This window comes from Bison bison, unplaced genomic scaffold, assembly GCF_000754665.1.
Source record: "Bison bison bison isolate TAMUID 2011002044 unplaced genomic scaffold, Bison_UMD1.0 scf7180017864329, whole genome shotgun sequence".
Classification (NCBI taxonomy): Eukaryota; Metazoa; Chordata; class Mammalia; order Artiodactyla; family Bovidae; genus Bison; species Bison bison.
Window position 1 is genome coordinate 2,575,234 of NW_011494901.1, and position 8,275 is coordinate 2,583,508.

An 8,275-nucleotide genomic window follows, 5' to 3' on the forward strand; every position below is an offset into this window, starting at 1 on the left:
TGACAAGCCCCAGGTGTGACCATGGCAGGGGTGCTGGCAACATCTCTCTGACTAGCTTCACTGCGTGTTAGCTACATTGTCAGTTTTTCTATTTCTCTGAGCCTCAGTCTCCACATTCACAAAACGGAGAGCACAACAGAACCATACTTTGAAGGTTGTGTAAGGATTCAGTGAGTTAATACACAAACATTTTAGAATAGTACCTAGCTCTCAGAGACTTTTGTTTAGTCACTCAGTCGTGTCTGACTCTTTGCAACCCCATGGACTGCAGCACACCAGGCTTCCCTGTCCTTCACCATCTCCCAGAGCTTGCTCAAGCTCATGTCCATTGAGTTGGTGATGCCATCCAACCATCTCATCCTCTGTCACCCACTTCTCCTCCTGCCCTCAATTTTTCCAAACATCAAGATATTTTCGAGTGAGTCAGCTCTTCACATCAAGGGCCCAACTAAGAGATTATAAGCCGTTATTATCTGCTAGGTGAACCGACATGGGTTGTGAAAGAATTCACAGAAGAATGAACAAGGGAAGAAATGAGAGTTTTTAATCACTTTCCAAGGGAGGAAAGGGGCCAAATGCATAGAGTAGTGTTGATCCTGAAGGGTGAGGGTTTGAGTCTTTTACTGAGTTTTAAAGGGCAAGGTAGGGATTCCCTGGTAACTCAGCTGGTAAAGAATCTGCATGCAATGCAGGAAACCCCAGTTCAATTCCTGAGTCAGGAAGATCCACTGGAAAAGGGATATGCTACCCACTCCAGTATTTGTGGGCTTCCCTGGTGGCTCAGCTGGTAAAGAATATGCCTGCAATGTGAGAGACCTGGGTTCAGAAGATTCCCTGGAGAAGGGAACAGCTACCCACTCAGTATTCTGGCCTGGAGAATTCTATGGACTGTATAGTCCATGAGGTCACAAAGAATTGGGCAGGACTGAGCAACTTTCACTTTCAAAGGGCAAGGTACAGGAAAGAAGGCATGGGTTCCTACATACTTTGATCCGCAGTTGTATCTGGACTGACTGTGCTTCTACAGGATGTGGGTTTTTTGAGAATAGACCTTCTGTCATCAGTGATTTTCCAGTTGGTTATCTAAAGGAGACTTGATAGTGGTCATTGACAGGAATTGCTCCATTTTGAACCATGTTAGGTGTATTTATATTATCATTGTTTTTGTTATTTCTGGACAAATGCAAAGGCCTTCATTTGCCATCACTATGGTGCCTCTTGATTCATACTTGGGTGATGTGCTATCTTGAATCAGTAGCTGCACTCCCAGACCATTAACATTCTGGAGTTTACTAAAAATTAGAGCAATCAGTCAATCACATTTCATCACACTGAGAAAAGCTTGCTTTCATTTCTGCTCTGTCCACAGTGGATCTGGTATCTCTATGCTTTCAAAGCCAGTTGAGTCAGTGAGTTGCCCAGATGACCTAAAGTTAGTGAAATCTTCTGCCCGAATCATCTTCCAGAAAGCACAGAGTGGCTCCATAGGCGAAACTCAATTCCCAGGGAAAGGTCAGGGTTCCCACTCTCCTGACCCTCTTAAAGGAGGTCTGCTTCGTTGTTTGTAAATCCTGGGTCTCAGTATTATCAGCAGCATCCTAGGAAAATCATCTTAGTTCATCCCTGTACCTCTCACCAGAACTTTATTAAAACCATTCCAGACTGAAGTGGGCTTCCACATTACCCCGAGGGAACCACCCGGCCTCTGCAAGAAGCGCCCGCGCTCCCGTGCCCTCTGCTCTGTCCTCAGAGGGAACTTGGGCTGCAGCGAAGGAGGCAGCGGCAGGGGGAATGTTGATGGTGAAGTTTGGGGTGGAGTCTTAGCAGAGGAAGAACTGTTCTGAAAGTTGACAACACAAGCTGATCACTCCTCAGGCTGCTGCCCCTGCCAGCGATCTCTCCTGTGAGTGTTGGAGTGTGAGTGAAGGGGAGCAGATATCCTTTGTAAAGAAAGGTGTTCAGGCTGCACAAGCTTTATAATCACACTCAGCTAACAAGCTTCTAGGACTCAGGGGTTTGGGGCACCTAGTGACACCCCTCCTGATCAGGTCCATTCTAAATTCCCAGGGACACCATCTATTCACACACTTTACTGCAGGACAAACCCTGTGCTGGGCTCCAAAAATACCCAACCACATCACTGCCGGCTTCATACCCACCAAATGGAGTCTTCATCGGAAATGCCTTCACAACACAATCCAGGGAACCATCTAGGCCAAATATGATTTTTAGCTGCCTGAATAATAAGGCCATTGTATCGGAACCAGCTTTAATTCTTTTTTTATTTGTATAATACAGATTAATTGTAATAGTCACAAAGATAATAGCCAGCTTTTAGCATGGCTAAATCTCCATAATAGCAAGGAGATTCTGTATCAGGCAACTAAGCCCTTTGCCTGCTTTGTCTACTTGACCCCTGGCAAACAACCCCTCTAAGGTATGATGTACTAGTCCCATACCACATATGAGGACACAGAGGTCAGGTTCAAAAGACATTAAGTAACATGCCCAAGGTCATCCAGCTGATATATGGCATGAGAAAGGTAGAATTTGAAGTAGGTGTCTGCTTCCATAGTTAATCTCCTTTCTTTTTAAAGTGCTTGTGTTGCAGCCTCCTCACGGACAAATACAGATCACTTTGGGCCTCCATCTCAGCTTCCAGCTCAGAACTTTGCACCTACTAGAACCTCACAGACCTCTTCTGACTCACCTTCCCCCTGCTGAGGTTCACTGATCTTCCGACACCTGCCCTGTCCACCTCTGACTCCACCCCATCTCTCTCTGTTCTTGTCATCATATCATCCATGACTACTGAATACCAAACAAAAGCCAGAACTATTAGTTTTGGAAGCCCTCACAGGTATGAAATGAATTCAGAATATTTGGCTGCCAGCCTGCTGAAACTTGAGGCATCAAGCAAGCACATGTTGTTCAAATTTGGGGATTTTTCTAGAGCTGCATGGCTCCCTTAGCTTTCGTTCCACATTCTTTGGGTGCTTGGCTGGACATTCAATGTACAGCTTTAAATTTAACTTCCCAGCCCTGATAACAACCCAACGCTGTTAAATGGACCAGTGTACCTGGTAATTCATCTTACTTGAAACGTTCACAGCTGGGCGAGCATGCCTTCATTATCATAGAAATCACTTGAATGTTTAACAAACATATCTGACGTATTCTCAGCATTCATGGTTCCCATTTTCATGTAACCTGTCATGATGCGTGCTATATGTACATAACTCAACAATTCTTGCAGAGATGGTTTTTCACTTTGTCTGAGAAAAGACATCCAGGTTTCAGATTCTTTTAGGAGAGAGGCTTCTCATTCTTCAACAGCCTCTGTGTTTTGACTCTGAGTAGCTATTCACCCAGGGTGACAGGTCCTCCTCCTATTCAAAATCTGATTTAAGATTCAAACCCTGCTTGAAGGTTTCCCTGAGTAACAACACATCTGTGTGGTGGTGTAACACTCCCTTTCCAGAGTTGATAGTGTGTGGTTGCTATTTCTCCTGGGTTCCTAGGTCACATGAGCATGGGCCCTTCCTTTAGATTCCCCGGGATTTGCCAGTTTCTATTTCTTTTGTGCGCTTCCCACACACTTTTCTGTTTCTCATAGTGCTGTGCCCTCTGTGAACGCTCTACAGATGGAAGACAATGTAGGGCGACAGGATATTATGTTTCTTTGAAAATATCGCAAAGACCCACCAGAAGCCACAGATCAAGTATCCTTAAACAAGAAAAAAATACATAGCCTGTTCCTTTTTTTGCAGATGGCCGGCAATTGAGTTGGAGAGAAAAGATTTTACGGATGGCATGATAAACCATGCTAAGTTGGTGTGGTAGATCCTTGGTGTTCTCCAATGTGCAAGTTTAATGAGCTTCCTCATGACAGAAGAGGAATCAGACCAACTGTCCAGGCATACACGTAGAGCTTACCCTACATATTGTTGGCTCAGAGAGTGTTTAAAAATTTAGAAATTAGCTGCCAAGAAATTTATAAAAATAGAACATATCACAAATATATTTCCAGCTTCTCTTTAAAAAGTCAAACAAGTTTCTTTTTTTGGAAAACAGGCAATGCTGAATCCATATTCCCATTCCAAGATCTCTTTGGATGCGGTGTGAGTCCTTTATTTTTCTACAACACTCATCATTTCCTACTTTTTCTTCCAGCAATAAGTCAGAGTTCATCTAACACTTATTTTTTCACTTTTTTAAAATTTTAGTATTTTTCTTTTCAAAAAGCAAGAGAAGTAGACTGAGAGGGCTGCATTTTTTATGTTGTTTTTTTTTTCCAAAAAGTGTGTTAGAGGTACATTTCTAATGGAGAGGAAAACTATGACAATGTGTTTAACAGGAAAATTTTGTATGAGTGAAATAACACAGTTTAATGTTCCATTATGATGAGAACTATGATCTGGTCAAGAATATATCCAGCTTCAAGTAACAGAATATTCAAACATATTGGCTGAAGTATGAGGGCTAGCAGCTCCACGAAGCTGTCAGAGACACAGGCTCCTGTTTTTGTTTTCCATCTTTTGTGCGGTTTTCATGTCCGTGGTTGAAAAGCACTTTGCATATTTCAGGGAGTGAGAAGGAAAAGAGATATGAGGCAACCTTCCCCAGGCCCTCTGCCTGCGCCCTCTCGCCAGGATTCTGTCACATGTCTATTCCTCATAGCAAGGAAACTGGGTAATCAAGTTTCAGCCCCTAGAAGTGAGACAGAAAAAGAGAAGGGGGCTGAGTGAGCCCTTCAATGCTATCACCACCATCAGCATGTGAAAAGCTGTGTTTGGAACAGGTGGAAATGGAAATACCCTCAGAGTGCATTGATGAACCTGGCTCTCTTCATCCCTGTGCCTGGTCCTGGAGGCTTCTGAGCTTGCGGTCCTTGGTCCCTGATCTCTTGTTATTGTTGCACATGCTAACTTGAATCATTCAAGGTAAGAGCATGGTGTATCCAGGGAATCGTTTTGCTGGATGTCAGAGCCCAGTATAACCCACAGCATCCACCCACCCTGCCACCCCCATCCCCGCTCCCACCCCCTCAGATCTGGGCTCTGCTTCCCTCTGTCAGGGCCCACACAGTAATGTTGGTGCAATAATAAAATTTTATTTCTTTGTAAGAAATGGCCCCGAAATGAAAGTCAACCAGCTTTATAAGTAACTTAAGTCCTGTATTTATAGAGTCATTAAGGGTCTAAAGGAACACTTAAATTTTTCTACCATATTTTATTACATTGTGTGAGGGATATTATTATGTTATAATAATATTTGCAATTCTAGAGATTTGCTAAAGCTTTAGACTGCGTCTCCTGTGAATTCCACCAGGGGTCTATTGTGTGTAATAATTACTAGCTGTGTGGTAGAGATCAAAGCAAGGCCCTCAGGGAATCAGGAGAGGGATTAGCATGGGTTGGACTGATCAGGAAGACTTGCATCTTCATGGCTGGAGCAAATGGACACACAGACTAAATTCAAGTAATGGATTCCTTTTCTCCAAGATTATAGCAGCATCTCAATTACCTAGAATTCAGACATCTCGTAATTTCTCCTATCTGGAACACTTCTGAAAAACACTAAAAGAAGCACAAAAGTTTACTAGAATAGCCAAAAGAGAACTCACTAAGTCTATATACTGAAATGTAAATGTTTTATTTCTAAGGAAACCTCACTCAGACTATGAAGCCTTTGGTTTACTTAAGAGTTCACTAAGACCAGTTTATCTGGTTTCAGTGTAAAGTAGGAACGGCTGGTCTAAAGGGACCTCATACAGGGCAGGAATAGAGACCCAGACCTCGGGAACAGGCCCGAGGGCACGGCAGGAATGGGGCGGGAAGGGTGGGGTTAGCTGAGAGGGCAGCCCTGGAACACACACACTGCCCTGTGCAAAACAGAGAGCTGACGGGCAGGCGCTGCAGGGAGCTCAACCCAGTGCTCCGTAATGAGGGCCAGGGTGGGAGGAGCGGGAGGGAGGCTCCAGACGGAGCGGTAAATGTATATCTATGGCTGATTCACATTGTTGTACAGCAGAAATCAACACAGCATGTAAAGCAATTGTCTCCCAATCAAAAATAAATTTTTAAAGAAAGAGACATCACAGAAGTAAACTTACTGATAGAGGCAAGATGTTATAGCAGCAGAACAAAAGCAAGGAAGGATACAAGAACTATTCTAAAAATCAGAAATCCAAAGACATTGCTGCCCAGAACCATCTAAAAGAAACCATCTGATGAAGGCCAGTTTTGAACCACTATAAGAAAGGTGGTTTTTAACCCTCATTCTGAGTTATCAAAATGGTTAATTTATATTGAGAGTCACCATTTAGTTAGAGAACTGTGTTTTCTATTTCAAAAAAAAGATTTTCACTTAAATGATTACAATAAATAGGTTTTCGATCTTAAAGGGAATAAGTTTCAGTTGTCTTGAAAATTCCTATTGGGGAGGACTTAATTCACTAATAATGCTAGAGAGATGTGACTATATGTGTTATATCTATAGAGTGAAGTTATGTGTATATGTTCAATTTGTAAAAAACATGAGAAAACAATCCATGTTCAAGAGATGACCATCCTTTTCTAATTAGAATCCACTTTGAGTCAAGCTGTAAATATTGCCATACTTGAACACAGAATGAAATAAACATGCTCCAGGATATTTACTGACCCATACTAACTCCTTAAGTCAATGTGACTCCAATACAAATTGCTTCCAAAGCATTCTAACCCCCCGCCTCTCACATACAACACAGGCAGGACCGGACATTACAAGACAGAAAACAGAACAACCAAAGTCGAATGCTTATTAACCACAAGCATATGGAACACTCAAGCATGGTTTAATGACTATGTTCCAACTGAACCACAATACTGAGACGCATCACTTCCAGTAAATGGACACTAAATATTTTCCATTAAAGAAGTATCAAGTAACAGTCTCAAAACTCAGGTCTTTCTCAATGACTCTTCTGTTCAGTAACCCTACTGCCTAAAAGGATATATGTTATATAGTATTTGACACTTCAACAGGAAGCAATATAGAACTACTTGGCAGTTGGCTCTTTTCATCTCTCTTTGATAGAGTGTGCTTTCTTCTCCTACTCAAATGGAAGAAGGGTTGGACTTTATCAAGCACCTCCTCTCGGGTATTCCTAATCCGCTTTGGCAGCACCATTTGCCCCAGAAGTGGGGTAGACAGCAAGAGCAAGAACAGTACTCTGAAGGCCATATGAAGAAGTCATGAGCATCTTGCCTGCATCGGTGAGTCTAATACAAGGCCCAGCATCTGCAGGAAAACCAAGGATTTAGAGAGCATCCAGAGACTGAAAGGTTAAATAGAGATAAGTAAAGAAGGTTTCTAAGGTTAAAAACTAAAGCATCAGTTTTTGCTATCAACCTTGATTCTCAGGCTAGGAGTCAGCACCACTGTTATCCTCATCATTATGCTTATTATATCAGTATGAATAAAGCTCTATGCCAAACATTTTATATATGCAAACTCTTATTTAATCCTATGAGGTAGCTGTTGCTTTCCCATTTTTATTGCTAAGGGTGTGAAAGAGTAAAGAAAGAGATTTAAGTGGTAGAAAATGGTAGCACTGGGGTTTGAACCCAGGCATCTGACTCCAAAGCTCACACCTTAAATCCTGATCAATGTTCTTATGCTCACTAAAGTAACCGCATCACCTTCCAACCGCTTCCACAGAGTCAGGCTCAAGGAAACTGCCTCAGTTCTGCTTGGAGGAAGTGGCAGCATCAGGATAGGACTGGTGTTCCAACCCTTTGTGGCTCAGATTCTGGTCTTTGTTTCTCTCTGGCCTCCTGTACTTCCTAATTACTCTCCTAGCTCATGTTAACCCCTAACATCTTCTTTCACTGTCCTGCCCAAGCTCTACGATTACAATCCACCCATGCAGCTATGTGTCACAGAAGGCAAAAATGATTAAACTGTAGGGAAAGGGCTTCCCTTGTTGAATTTGTCTTTAAACATGTAGAAGATCAATTGCCTAGTTCTATAGCTGCCAGGTATTGAAAACCCCAAGGTAAGTTGACTCAACAGTTTGTGGGTTTCCTATTAGCCACTTCCCCAATCACCTCAAATATATCTACTGAGATCCTTTTTACTTTCCCATAAAGCTGATTGCTTTCTCTCTGCTAGATACTTGTTCCCAAATCTTTTAAAATGTTTATCCCTTTAATTAATTGGCCCATAGAGATGAAGCCAAATGCCTGGGCTGCCCAGGAGGAGGAAATGTTCCATAAGGAAGAGGGGAAAA